Source organism: Pteropus medius, unplaced genomic scaffold (genome assembly GCF_902729225.1).
Source record: "Pteropus medius unplaced genomic scaffold, Ma_sr-lr_union100, whole genome shotgun sequence".
Classification (NCBI taxonomy): domain Eukaryota; kingdom Metazoa; phylum Chordata; class Mammalia; order Chiroptera; family Pteropodidae; genus Pteropus; species Pteropus medius.
In genome coordinates, this window is record NW_024340696.1 from 26,527,645 (window position 1) to 26,543,062 (window position 15,418).

The following is a 15,418-nucleotide window of genomic DNA, read 5'->3' on the forward strand; positions in this document are numbered from 1 at the left end:
GAGATTTATTTTACCCTTAGTAATAGAAAAATTGAATGAGGGGGAAAAAAAGAAACAAAACAAAAAAAACACTTCTTTGGAATGTTTGACAAGGAAAGAAAGATGTTAGTATTACAATTTTGTTCCATATGTCAACCTGACGTACATCCTGAAACCTTCCTTCTTCGTCTTTGCCCAAAATATTCTCCAGTTATGCAACAAGAGAAGGTTAAAGATCTACATACCATAGAAAGAGGGGACGCAGAGAAAGTCTGTATGGAGAATCAGGATAAGGGGAGGACACGTAAGCGATGTCTTCAAGGACACACAAAATGTCATCACCTGGAGAACTGAGGGAAGAGAATTTCAGGAAACGAAAGTACAAAGTGAAAAACCACAGAGGCTTTGAGAATGTATGGAGGAGGGCAAAAGGCTCATGTGACCTTATTCATTTCTATTTTTGCATATGTTTTATAATATGTATAATGCAATAATATAGTCGTATGTATATAATCTATGAATATACGTATATGAGATGTGCACTCAAGGAATTATTTATAATGGAGAATACCGTCCAAACATTTGGCAATCACTGATGTAAGCAATAGAATCGTCCTGAGATATTTAAGCAATTAAGTGACTACAGTGGATCTGCGTCTTACAAAGGTGACCTTGGCGCAGCGCATGAGGTGGGTGAAGGGAGGAAACTCTGGGCCGAGAGGCAGGGCTGAAGGCCATGGCCATGGCCCAAGTGAAGGGTGCTAAGAAGAGCCTGAGCAAGGGCAGCAGAGAGGTGGAGGGAGAAACGGAGGAGTGCAGGAAACTCTTTTGGAAGTAGCATCAATTAGCACTTGGTTTCCAGTTTGAAATGGAAGGAAAGTTTGAGTTTCTGAAACTATCATTTTATATAGCTGAGAAAGCAGTGGCAGCTTTTATGAAGACAGAATAAAGGAGAAGAAAAAATGTGGGGAAGGGGGTTAACGATGAGTCTGGTTTTGGAAATGTTGAGCGTAGGATGCCTGTGGAACGTGTAGTGGAGATGTCCATTAAAACTTGAAATTCCAACCTGGAACCCAGGAGCCAGCCAAAAAAGTCTATGAGTGCAGAACTCTCTCACGTGATCACCCCATCCCCCTGTCTGTCCATATATCCTTAATCTGCCCAGAAAACATGAGGAGCACCTCCCTATGCCGGGCCCCAGGGGAAGGGACAGTTAACAGGCAGAGGCCATTTCTGGGCTAATAAAGCCAAGCCCTGGTGCTAGCCGCTTTGGGCATCGGCCTCTGTCCTGAAGGCTTACACGACAATCTTGATGCCATCACTATCAGGTGAGGAGCCCAAAGCCAAGGGCACTCACTCTCGCTCTTCTCAATATGGTCTTCTCCACACTGCCTGTCATATCAGCGCCCAGAATTCACTGGAAATCTTTAGTCAGGAGACTGGGTGGTATGTGGATAAAGAAGGACACCAACAAAGCCCCCAGGAACACCATTAAAGAGCCTAAGCAGCTCTCCTGGTGCTTTCTCTCAATTCTTGGCATGTCAATCAAAACTGTGACAGGCCAGAGTCAAATTCAATTCATATCATCCAACATGAGTAAGGAGAGTGTTTGAGTTACACGTGGTAAACAATGTATTTTCGAACTTCTCCATGCTCAAGCATCACATATCTCTCATCCTCAAATTGAGGATTCTAGGAAAACTTTATGGGCCAGCTGACAATGGTTCTGGCCTAAGATTCAAGAAGGCAAGGTTTTTGTCCTAACCCTGTTACTGTCATTGATCCTGAAGCAAGACATTTAACGTCTCCTTGCAATGAAGTTTGTGAAACACGTCATGGGGAAGCAATGCAATACATTTGAACATCAATTTTAAAATTCAGGCCACAATAACTATTATTCATTTTAACAGATTAATCTCTCAAGAATTAGAGGGAAATCCCGGATTGAAAAATTCAACAAATCTAATTAAAGGGATGCAAGTAAAATTAACATTTTCATTCAAACAGAATCTGTATCCTCAAGACTCCCCCTCCCAATTGGTGCACAAAGTGTCTCCTTGCCACTGTCTTATGTCCCACTGGGACAGGTAGAATGTACAGTGGGAGCCGTGTCAGCAAAGCCTAAGCTCTGGGGTCTAGACTCTTATCAGTACAACCCTCCTTGGTGAGTTTCATCATTTTATGGGTTTTGTGAACTTGCACTTCTAGGGGAGGAGGAGGTAGGAGAAGATTCTAGTTGCCATTTTAAAAGAATTTGGAGACCTCAGACAACCTCCTCTATCCTGAGAGGAGGGTCGGAACCTTTGTAAAGTACATCCCCTGGCCATCTGGAGTGGCTACAGCAGAAATGTGACCTACCTAAAATTCAAAGAAATATAGATGTTTGCTAAGTCATCAGAGAACATTATAAATTATAGCCCATTTACCATTGATAGTTTACAGGGAAAATATATGCAAGCTATCAGATGAAATTTTAAAATAAACACTGTTGTGCACTGCTTTGTGAACCCCAAATTCATATGTTGAAGGCTTAACCCCCAATGTATTTGGAGATAGAACCTTTAAAGAGGCAGTTAAGGTTAAATGAGGTCATAAGAGCGAGGCCCTGATCCAATAGGACTGGTGTCCTTATAAGAAGAGGGAGAGACACCAGGGATGCAAGCACACAGAAGAAAGACCGTGTGCAGACATAGCAATGTAACCACTTACAAACCAAAGAGAGAGGTCTCAAGAAAAAACAAATCACTGACACCTTGATCTTGGACTTCTAGGCTCCAGAACTGTTGGAAAATAAATTTCTACTATTTAAGCTACCCAGTTTAAATACCTCTAGTATTTTATTATGGCACCGCTAGCAAACAATTACAGATACAGATCGCTGCTGTTTTTATCCTATAAATATGTAATCAAAATAATACAGCTTGTTTTTGTGAACGTGCTTGTTTTCTTTATTGCATTTTGTGCTTCTTGTTGTTCCTCGTATAACTTCTGAATCAACGTGCCCCTAGTCCTCTATAGTCCTACAGTGAACTCATCTTGATACACGGTGGAGGCTTCCATCTCTCTCTCAGACAGCTGAAGACAAGGGTAGGGAATAATTGGTTGTGATGATTTGCAGCACTTGGTGTAGGCTCCCCAAATCAGAAGCCGTCCACCAAAGAAAACGCTGTGTCTCCTTCAGTCCCGGTGAGGCGCCCACCACTGACTTTCTGTTTTGCAATGACACTTCAGGTCAAAGAGGCCACACAGATAAAATTGTTGTTCTAATGATTTTTATCCTTCTTCTAGGGGCAGTTTGGACACAAATTCACAGAGAGTGGATAGTGGGCAAGTAAAATTGATGGCGCCACACACCGTCATCCAAACAAGCAGGGCCCAGTGGGGGACATGAAAATGTCCAGCTGTTTTCATGGCCATGAGACATAGACCAATCATAGCTCCTATGATATCATATTATATACATCACATCTGAGCTCTTTGTCACCACTGAGCCATACTTAACATTAAACAATGAGACAGGGTGTCCAAACGACCCTGACTTCAAGGGCAGACATTCTCTCATTAGAAGACCAAGCTTGTTGTGACATATGATCCTGTGTGGGAGCCAGCAGGGTGCCTGAACTGCAGCTGCAGAACTGTGGGCCATTCAAAGCACTGACAGGAACCATGGCAGCCAGCTGTGGGATGCTGGGAAATGGCCACTCCCGAGAGTGCAGCTGGAAATTCGAAGAGTGGCTCAAATTTCCCAAGAATTAGCATCACCAACAGGGACATTCTCTAAAAGCAGCTCGAAAGCCAAAGAATAATTTTCTCAGGAGGCATCATGGAAAGAACTCGGAGCATCATAGTCCCTTTGAACTGAGCAATACCACCCATGATCTCAGCTACCAACCCTTGGACCAGAGTCAGGGACGGCCTAGGGCTTAAAGGAGTGCTTACCAAACTTCATATCCTTAGGTCCACATTTGCAATATTTGTCATGTATGGACACCTACAATGATGGTTAGTTTTATGTATCAACTTGACTGGACCATGGAATGCCCAGATATTTGGTCAAACATTATTCTGAGTGTGTCTATAATGGTGTTTTGGATGAGATTAACATTTAAATCAGCAGACTGAGTAAAGCAGATTGCCTTCCCAAATATGCGTGGACCTCATCAGTTGAAGGCCTGAATAGAACAAAAAGCTTGAGTATAAGGGAACTCATCCTGCTTGATGGCATTCAAGCTGGGACATGAGTTTTTTTTCTGCCTTCAGACTGGAACTGAAATATCAGCTCTTCTTGAGTCTCAAGTCTGCCTGCCTTTGAACTGAAACTACACCATTGGTTCCCTGGGGTCTCCAGCTTGCTGACTACAGATCTTGGAATTTCTCAGCCTCTGTAATCATGTGAGCCAATTCTTTATAGCAAATCCCTATCTATCTATCTATCTATCTATCTATCTATCTATCTATCTATCTATCTATCTATCTATCATCTATCTATCTATCTATCTTTCAATTTTGTTTCTCTGGAGAACCCTAATACATTTCCTGTACTGTATTTCCTTAATACTCACTAAATCTTTAAATGGCCTATTTAAATAAATACATTTTTAAATTCAACTTTATATTGCATTCATAAATTCAAATCAAGTATTTTTGTTAAAAATGTATATATATAAACTACTGTAAAATTAAATACACACTATTAAAATAATAATCTTCCTGAAAACACACGCACTTCTGACGGTAACTGTATATGGAACAAAACTTCTGTCTGTCATTTCAGTCCATAGCAAATGGAGATTAACTACTTTTTTAAAGTGACTCTTCCCCTTCCTTTTCGGGTGGACATTCCTTCTCTCTCAGGCATGAAAAATAATCCACAAAACACAGTGCAACAGAAAGAATGCCCTTACTATCAGTTCCAGTTGCCAGTTGCTATATTTCAAACTATTCCAGACTTAGTGGCTTATTATGTCTCACCATTTGTGGGTCAGGAATTCAGGAAAGGCTGGACTGGGCAGTTTGTCTCTGAGCATCCGCTAGGGAGGCTGGGATGGAAGGGTCCACTTCCAAGACGGTTTCTTTACTCACACGTCTAGTGGTTTTGTGTTTCCTGCCTCTTTCTCCCCCCTCCCACCCTCCCCCGTTATCTCATCTTCCAGGGATTCTCCATGGATCTTTGGCTTCTCACATAGCAGCTTTAGGGTAGTCACATTTCTTATGTGGTGGCTCAGAGCTCCAAGAGCAAGCATTCTAAGAATCCTGGGTGGAGCTGCAAGGCTTCTTATGTCAGCCCTGGAATGTCACTTCTGCCACATCCTATGAGCCAAGCAAGTCACTTAGGACACCCAGAGTCAAGGAGAGGGGGATTAGATCCCACATCTCCATGGAGAAATGTCAAAGAATCTGCAATTGTCTTTACTTCTTCACCCCATTCTTATATACTGACTGAGGAGAAAGACCTCAGACATGGGATTTCCACCTCACAGGTAAAAGTGTATGGTGTATCCAGAACTAATGCAGGAGCCTGGTTCCACTGGAGCAAAGGCATAGGTTTGGAGTGAATCGCACCTGGCTTTGAGACCACTTACACCACTTACTGGGTGATCTCGAGCCAGTCGCTTAAACTCACTGAATCTCGGGATTTTTGTCTGTAAAGTAGAATAATGATACATTCCAGGGCCCTCATGCAGATACCTAGTACAAAGCCTGTACCATCATCACCCCCAGTAAGTGTTCACCCTTTTAAGCAAACCCAGGGAATAGTGAGGATTTTACAAAGGTATTTTTAAAATACGGTATTTATGATAAAAACAGCTGCACAATCTGAAGCAGATTGAGACATGATAGAAAGGGTCTTCTTAAAGCAGCAGTTTTTAGTGGAAATTGACTAGCAAGCATCTTCCCAGAATCTCAAAGTTACCCCCAAATTTCTGCCATGATATCTGAGATAGCTCTGCTTAGTAATCATGTAAGGAACTGGCAAAACAGCATCGTCTTTTCCCTAAAACATAACTTATCGGGTGTGGGGAGGGAGGGGAGAATGCGATGCAGATTGGCAAGCTCCGATCCACAGGTACCCGATGGTGGTGATAACGCCCCTGCAGAGGGCCAGTTAGGTGATGTGTTGGAGATGGTTTTGCCAGGTACACTGCTGGGGGCAGGGTGAGCATTACTACACTTAGAGGGCAGAGACCAGGGATGCTGGTGCACGGGGCTGTCCTGCATCGTGAAGCATTATCTCTCCATTTAGTCATGGAAATTAAAACCTTGTTTTTCAGAACCTAGGACTAACTTATTTTACGCATGAATATAATGTAATTCTACTTAGCTATAATAGACACTTTATTTTTCAGAAATGCACTGGGTACATAAATCAAGGAAAGACTGTTCTCTGTTTCGTTCAGAATTCCAAGAGTTTCTTTCCAAAGAGTTTCTTTGGAAAATCATGTCACTGGCAACAGCACCAGCCTGTGCTACCCCAGTCACCGATACCACTTGCCTGTTTTCAGCTGCATTGGAGGTAGCAAATGACAAGCACCTAATCACTTCAGTATGGCATCCAGAGCAGGGTGCCTGCCTGGAATTGATCATAAACTACTTTGCCTTCGTTCTTTTTTATAGTTCAGTTATGACATTACACTGAATTTTCTTAACATTATGGGTGTGTGGGGAGGTTATATTATCTATGAATGTCACTTCAGGATTGTGAACAGAGAGTTAAAAAATATTTATAATAAAGACGAGGGTTGAGTCTGACAGGACGAAGAGCCTACTGCTTTAAAAGAAGTTTGCTATGGATCAAAAACGCCTTTCCAAGTGGAAACATCAGGGGATCATTTCCTTTCTGGAACCTGCTAGACCGAGGACCAGCCCAGCGAGGCCAGGCAGGAACAGCTGGCTCTGAGGCATGAAAGAGGTCTTTCTCTTCAGCCCTTGCAGGTGAAAAGACACAGAAGCCCCATCAGCTTTTCCAAACTGAAGGAAAGACTCAGCAGACTTTATACAGCCACATGACCCTCAACAATCTATTAACGTAAGCCTCAGTTTCCCTATCTGTAAAACGGAGATAAATAATAGCTCTTCTCATATTGACTTCCTATGTGGATTAAATCAGACAAAGAAGATAAATCCTGTTTAGTGCTTCCCTCAGCATCCCTGAGCATATGCTCCTCGATAAATGGGAACGTATTTAATACCATTCACACAGCACTTTACAGTTTACAAAGCCCTTTTCCAAAGACTGTTTCCTTTAACTTTATATAGATTATCCCAAGTAACTTTCCCAACAAATTCTGAAATATTATATCCTATGATCTAATAAAGTAGAGGTAACCACAAAGAGTATACATGCTCTTTGCACAACATCATGCTGCCTCCACCCATGCTGACATTCTCATTCATTTACTCGTTCAACAAATATTTATTGAGCCCCTGCCACATTCGAGGCACTGGGCCTCCGTAGTGAAGACTGACAGGAATACCATCCCCAGGGAGGAGGAGAGGTTCAGGGAGGCCCAGAGTGGCCACAATACTTGCCCAGGATCACAGTGACAGCCATTAAACTGGGTTTTCCCACTTGGAATCCATGTGGCTCCATTCACATTTTTTCTGTGCAGCTCTGAGGGCAAAAGTCACTCTCGAAGGAAGAAGAAGTTACTGGAGGAGGAAGCTGGGGGCAGTTCTGGAGGGAAAAATGCCCTAGCTGACAGCTAGAGCCACCAGCAATGGAAGGGGCAGCCTTTTGAGAATGGAGGCTGTTCTATCTGCATTCTCCAAAGACACTGGGGACGAGTTTGAGGCTTGCCCTGGGAGAGAGCCTTCAAAACCCATTCTATCTAAGAATCTAGGTCTTATTTAGAGACCACTTCTCAGAGTATAGGTTTTTGCTTTTATCTCTTCCCTTCAGATGTTAAATGTTTTTGCCTCAAGCTCATTATTTTGGTTAGTATTTTAAGCTTCCAGCTTCCATAGAGGCGTGAGCTGCTGGAAAATGGTCTGGGACTTAAGTGGTTCCACGGTCCCGGTGTAAATTCTCCTTATCCTGTCCTAAATCTATGTTCTCAAGGATGAGAAAGAAACCCCCTGGAAACTGATAATCAATCTACCAAGTACACAAAGAGGATACAGAAAATCTTAACGAAAGGGTGTTCTTGGTTTGCTTGACTTCGTCATGTGACCCCATACTGTCCGCTGTTTGAAAAATCTAAAAGGACCAGCTAGGTCTTTGGTCCCATGGACATTTTTTTTCTCCAGGCATGAATATGTCAAATATAGTCATAAAAACAGTGACCTAACCTGTGCCCATAAACATATTTTTTAATGATTATACTTCTAGTTTATTCCATCTTACTCTGGTTTCAAGCCAATTAGTAAGAACTCAATTTCTCAGAAGTAATTATAAGTTACTTTGCCTTCATTCCTCTTTACACTTCAGTTATGACATTACACCGATTTGACCTTAGCAGAGATTTGGGTTGATTCCACGAAAACGTGTGTGACACAGAGTTCTCTGAATGTTCTTTTTCCTTACTCTGCTATCAGAGAACTTTTATTTCCTTTATTTTTTGCTGGGTTCATGACAAACAACTTCTAACTTAAAGGGAGGGCAACGGAAAGAAAGGACCAGTTCTCTATACCATCACATATCATTGGCCCCTACACATTGTCATACATATCACACCCCAGTTTGAGTTTCTGACTCAATTCCCTGGAGAGAGTTTATACTCACCTGGTCTCATTAAGGCAACGCACAATTGTACAGCTTCTCACTGTGGGACCAATTAACCATTTCCACATCAGGCACCAACATAACCCCACCATATAGTTTGTCGTCATTATTTATGTTAAGTACCTAGTATTAATTATGTTATAAACACTCAAAATGAGAGCCATATTTTCAGACTGTGGGTGGTGATTTCAGACATAAGAACTAGTTGGTTTTTTTTTTCACTGTTCCTATGTTTTGTGCATAATTTGTGCACCAAAATGTAAAGCTATCTACAGCTTTCTACTTGAAGCATTTTTTCAAATTAGCTGTTAAAGTGATATAATTAACTATGCTTGAGCGTCTTTTGGCATCTGAAAGGGAGAATTACCAATATAAAGAGAAATGTACAGATGATTGGATTGACCTCCAACTCTCATGGCAAACTTCCCCAGCACAGGCAACAATGGCAGCAGCATGAACCAATGACCACAGGTTTCTGAAGACTGAATAATGACAGAAATCTAGTTCCATAGTGGAATTCTTTACTGATCTATAAACCCAATGACATTTTTGAGTTATTATCTTTGGGATAAATAGCATATCTTAATAGCTAATTGTTTAATTAAGCCCTGACATCACCATAATTTCCCAATAGTGAGTGTACTAAACCTTAAAGGACTGCAAAGGAAAGAAGTCAGCCTCTGTTTTGAAAAGCCATAAAGAATGAGAATGATTCCTATTGGTTTGTCACAGTTTGGAAATATTAGGCCCAAAGGACTTGTTTAAGTTAAACGACCTCCAAATCCTGTCCCCCAAACAAAAAGTAAGAAAGTATGGAGTTGGCTTTCACTTTGTGTTTTCCTTCAGTTCTTCCTTTCCTCATTCACCAAGGCCACAGATGCCTGTCAAAACAGGATTAAAACCCTGAGGCCAGCCCTAGACTGGCTCCATGGCTGCACCCAAGGCAGATCCTCAGACATGGCCACTGTGAGTGTGAACCTCGGTCTGGTGAGACAGTCCAGCTCTGGATACCAGGGAAAAGCTCACGCCTTGACTTTTGACCCTGGTTCTTTCATCAGAACAATGATGTTCTAGGATGACTTGTGGACAAATGCAAAAGAGAAAACAGAAAATCTTTCCATCAATCCAAAAGAAAAAGACCTATAATGTTTGTAAGATGACAGTTGTATGCTACTGTTAGCTATTACTGAATCGCTTCCGAACTGCACCAGGGTATAATTTGGGGAAAATGATGGTCAAGTCCATTGGAAGGGGGGATAGAATAGGCTTCCCCTCTGAGTTTTATCCCAGCACCTCTTTATTTAGAATTTGCCAGTTTCCCTTGGTTGGACTGGGACCCAAACAGGGTAAATCTTTGCTCTGCCCAGTTCAGCATTTGTTCCCAAGTTTAATGCTCATGTTCATGAAAGGCTGCATATTTCTTTAGAATTACTTTCAAGCCATATGTTTCTGTTTTGAAAGAATAAGGGCTTTTTCTCTATAATAATCACCACAGAAAAATAAAAAGGGCAAAGTCTTTTGTTACCAAATATTCAACTCCCAAAAGTTGAGTCACCATCATGGAGCTGACTATTCAAAGCACAGTGTTGGCACTATTTTTCCCTGGCACATTTTCTCATAACAGCAATTCCACTCCTGTACTTCGGTATCATATGCCTTATGGAGAAAGTAAGGCCGCCACTCGTCAGCCCAGTTCCTTCCTCAAAGGGCTGGCACAGCCTGGCTGCAGGAGTGTGCACTCATTCTTGGAAATTAGCAATACCGGGACCAAGTTCCATTTATCTGATCAGTAAATGCGGCTGTTTAAAAGGAAATGCACATCTGCCTCCCCACAAACAAAAATTTAGTTAGAACATGTCTGAGGTGGTGAGAGTGTAAAGAGAAGTTTATATGGTTTCGTGCCACCAGATTCTCTGTAAAATACAACCGGTCAAACAGTAACAGCAGCGATCCCAGGGAAACCCACGAGGTGGATCTCAAATATTCCCATTACTCCAAGGTGTCACATAGACTCAGGGGAATGACTTTTCAGCTTAACACAAAGTGAGAGCTGCCACTGGGTAATAAATTCCTTTCTATCCTAAAATAGTAGTCCATGAAATAAGCAATGCAAGAAGCAAAAGGTGTTTTATTTCCTCAATGGTGGCAAAGTGCCTCTTCTGATGAAAAATTTTTATTTACTCCAGAATGCACAAATCCTGCTTGCTGCTCATCTCCATTCCATTCTCCTGAAAGCAGGGATGCTCTTGATTATGTCACAACTACCAGTTTAACTCAGCGGGAAGCTTCGTCGCCATCATCGTGCCCTAGCCAGGTCTCTTGGCTGAGAGAAGCAGGAGCCCACCATTGCTAATGTTTGAAAACCCAGAAGGAGGATAGAGAGGTCCGTCCTCTGAAGGAGTGATTTGCACCCATCGCCACTTGCTTTCCAGCTGCTGTGGCCAAATAGCAGTATCCCTCAAAAGGCTGCCCTGAAAGCCACCAACCAGTGACAGGCAGCACTGGGGTGTGTGTGTGTGTGTGCGTGCGCGTGAGAGAGAGAGAGAGAGAGAGAGAGAGAGAGAGACTGGATTCATTGTGGAGCAGGCTGCTCTGAAATGTCCAATATTCCTGTTTCTCTTCAGACATTAATATATGTAAGACTGAATAGTCAAATTTCAAACAGTCTTAAGCATTTCCAAAATGGCCCTTCTGCCTGCAGTTCCTCTGCTTCGAGTCTCAATCTAAATCTTGGCATCTGACAAATAGCGGTGAGAGTTTGCAGAAATATTAAGGAACAAACCTTTGCCAGATCTGAAATGGAGATGAATGTAACAACAATGAAAAACACTTAGAACCTCGTGGGCTTGCAGCCAAAGCACTCGAACTAGGTATACGCGTACCAACAAACGCAGGATCCGCCACAGCGATTTATAACAGATTCTAGCAGAGATTTATAACAGAGACTAGAGAGTGGTGCTCTTGCAGATGCAGAGGTTGTGTGCGTTTGGGGCGGGGGGAGGTAGAAAATGAAATGAAGAAAGAAAGCAACAGATTCTAATGAAATCCAAACATTCCGAGCCACTCTTTCAATCTCAGAAATTCTACCATGATTTGGGCGATTCAAACGGTCTTTGAACCACGTTGGAAAATGTCACAATAGATGTTTGAATTAAAATCCAGTACGTTTGCCAAAAGACCAATTGTTAAAAATTGGCAGCATTCCAGACAACTTACTAGGCTGCCCGGGGCTGAGAGAATTGCTAATTCCAAAGTTAATTATCATCTTATTGATAAAGGGGTAATTTTTTAAAGCTCATGGTGTGGCTTTTGTGACTCATTAATTAAAATTTAGAGTAATTTACTAGACACAGTGGTGGCTTCTGTTACATTATGTATGTACCAAATCATCTAAATTTTCTCCCAGGGGCCGTTTTTAATTCCCAGTCTCTCCTCACCTGTCTGCCTTTGAAGGGAACAAAAAAGTATTAAAAACATGTAGATCTCAAACTGGTCTTTTGGGAGATCGCAGGATTAAAAAAGTAAGATGTCCAAAGGAGGCATTTAATCAAAGCTCCCTCCTAGAAATGCCACATTTGCCCACCAAAATTAAGAAGCACGTGTGCTCACACCGAAAGAGACAGCTTTCACAAACTTTCTCTCCAAAATGTTAGACCGAATTTTATGTTCTTTGATAATTAGATGGGAAGAGAGTCTTTCCTCGTATCCTTTCCCTTCTCTCCCACACAATATCCCCGAATAAAAGCAGAAGGCTCGCGGCGAAGAGAAACGGAACGGGATGAAACTGGAGGTGCTTGGAATCTGAAGCCCCCAGCCCAACAAGGGACAGTGTGTCGCCTCCTGTTTCCTCCGGACGCGTGGATTGCGGTAAGCCCTCCGCAGCCACCTGGCGTCAGTGTGATGTCGAGGCTTCCAGGGGTGCAGTCTGGGGAGCAAGAGCGTCCCGCGGAGCTCTGCCCCGAGGTCCCTGGGAGCGAGTCCCGAGCTCCCGCCCCCACCTCTGTCTGGACCCCGATGCTGACTGTAACGGGTCATAAGGGACGAGAGTATGGGCTGTAAACAGCCTGCAGAACACTCTAAAATCTAACTCTCCAAATGTGTGTAAAGGTTCTCTCTGAGCATTCCTTGTTTTGATTTAGGGGAACTTCAGTGATGTTTCAACTTGTTGAAGTATTTGAGATCCAAAACTGAGATTAAAAAAAATAAAAGCCACCGCTTTAAGAGAGAGGTTTAATGCAATCTGATTTTCATATTAAACTTAAAAAAAAAATTTTTTTTTTAAATTCACCCTTTGTATTTTGGGGTATTATTTGAATTTTTATAATGAACAAATATTATCTAACATTTTAAAAAGTCATTACTTTTTTTGAATTTTCAATATAAAAGTTCTTAGAGCAGGGCAAGAGTCCTTGTGCTGGCTTGTTTTCTTTCCAGCAGCTGGTCTGCTTGTCTTACCTGCTGCTGGAGGAGAACCCTACGACCCTCGCCCCCAGGAGCCAAGAACCAGAAAGTGAAACTGCTTCTGCTGGTTTCACTTGCCTTGAAAACACACCACCAAAAGAAAATAAATGACCGAAACCAATTTACTCCGCTTTCTCTTATTGTTTTCTTTTATTTTTATTATCGTTCATTTACTTTTTTTTCCCCCTTTCTGCAGCAAAATAAAAGTAATTTTGGTGGTGCAGGAAAGAAATGTAAACATGTTAAACATAAAAGAACTAGGTTGTCGTGGGATTTGCATTTTTCTTATAATTTCGCAAAACAAGCAGATGGATAAATCTACCAAAATATTAGAGTCCTTCCACATACACAATTTAAAGAACTAAAGAAAACGCATTCATATTTTAAAAAAAAATCTGTCACAAATATGTTTAAAAGGTAAAGATTTTGAACCACCAAGCAACTTCCCTAAAACTGAAGGCTCTACATTAACATTTTATTTGAGTTTACTACTGTTTTTCTAGGTAATCTTCACCCAGCTGTTTTTACTCAAATACCCGCCTCATTTTTTTCAGGCTAATTCTACCAAGCAACACAAAAAATGCTCCATGCAGATATCGTGCCCCCAGATAGCTTACTTTACCACAATGTAAATTCCTTCACAGTTATTTTTATGCTTTCACTCCAAATATTCTGTTTTATTTAAAAAGAAAAAAATCTTGAGGAAAAAAAGCAACTATGTCTCTCACTCTTTAAAAATGGTTCCTCTGTTTGAAAAGGAGAAAAAAAGAGTATACAACAAATATCTAGATTCGGAAGCATCTGGATTTCTTTCCCCAATACCACAACATCTGAGACCAACCAAAAAACCACTTTCTCAGAGAGCTACTGATTGTCTAACCCTCTTGAGTACTGTCATAGAATCTGGAGACAACACTACGAGCTGCCTCTTGTTTATTATTACAGATTGTGCAAAGAGCTTTGACCAAGCACCTCTACTATCAGTCAAATGACTTAATGAAGCTGGCACCTCACCCACATCTACTGTCCTGTCCTGCACAGCAGTCAACCTCAAGAGAAAGCCTTGTGTCACCAGGACGGACATGTAGAAGCGGGTTCAAGTCACACGATGCCCCCCCTGGAAAGGAGGTGACTGTATATTTGAATTTGGGAAAACTGCTCCTGACACGTAATGGTTACCTGTTTTTTTTTTCCCCAACTTAACTAGCACCAGCAATAGCAATAAATGGTATTCTCATCTATCCTGGTAAATTAGTAAAAAACAGCACAAAGACACATAAAATATTTCATCTGGTATACGAAACAAATAAAATTCAATTTAAAAAACCACTCTTGCGTGTTCACAGCACATGAATTTTAAAAATTAAATTTAAGTAAATACTTTTATTCCAAGACATGCTAACATTTTTTAAATTCAAAAACAAAACGAAGCAAACTCATCATCATAAAAAAAAAAGCTAACTAGTTATTTGAGTTAACGTTTGGGGAAAAACAACTTTCTACATATTTAAATACAGACTTAAAGAGTAATGAATATGTCCATACCCAAAATTTATCGACTATATAATTCTATACTACATCTTCTCCTCTGAGCTATGATTAAGAAATCAACCATTGTATTTTGAGTAGAAGAAATGAAAGTTTACCTGCCGGCCTCAGTGGTTTTAGTGCAGGACACTCAGGCATTACCACAGAGGTAGGCATGCAACCCAGAAAAACTGAAACAGGTAACCTGTCAGGCTGACAGAAAAAGAAGGATCCCATGTCAACAGCACACCCTCCGATTGTGTATCTCCCTTACCTACGGCTTGTTCACCAGAGCCCTGATCAGGTTCTTTACCAGGCCGGGAATGTTGACTCAGAAGACAGAAGACTTTCAGTGCATGCAAACCGAGTATTGCAAAAACTAATCTTCCACCCGTGTGTTAGTAGCTCACAGTTAGTCTCCAGCAGCCCTGCTCTCCGGCTGCAAACATCTCATTAGACTAATGCATTCAGCACAGGCAGAAAACTCGATTTACCATAGCTACAGCAATGAATTTCCATTACGATGACAGCTTCAACCACATCATGTCCGGAAAACCAGCCAACCACTGGCTTTTAAAGAACACACACATTTTACATGCAGAAAACGAGGCGTGTGTGTGTGTGAGTGTGTGTGTTTCATGTTTCCTTCCTCTGAGCAGCCCAACTAAGAGAAATGTGCAGTGTAGCTTTTTGCCGACATGAGCTGCAAGGTAATGATACTTGTGCTTC

General features: G+C 41.6%; 1 protein-coding gene across 6 annotated transcripts in view; it reads right to left on the minus strand.

Annotated features, from left to right (window-relative positions):
- Window positions 1-15,171, minus strand: part of SCML4 (Scm polycomb group protein like 4) — an 89,676-nt gene extending 74,505 nt beyond the window's left edge. For 3 of the 6 annotated variants that reach the window (XM_039869857.1, XM_039869812.1, XM_039869820.1), the window contains exon 1: window positions 14,964-15,171. The gene's annotated coding sequence lies outside the window, so the exon portion shown is untranslated. Of the gene's footprint in view, window positions 1-224; window positions 7,373-14,808 lie in introns of those variants that run through there. The other 3 variants (XM_039869838.1, XM_039869849.1, XM_039869828.1) reach the window with 2 other exon arrangements.
- Between the last annotated feature and the right edge of the window lie 247 nt (window positions 15,172-15,418).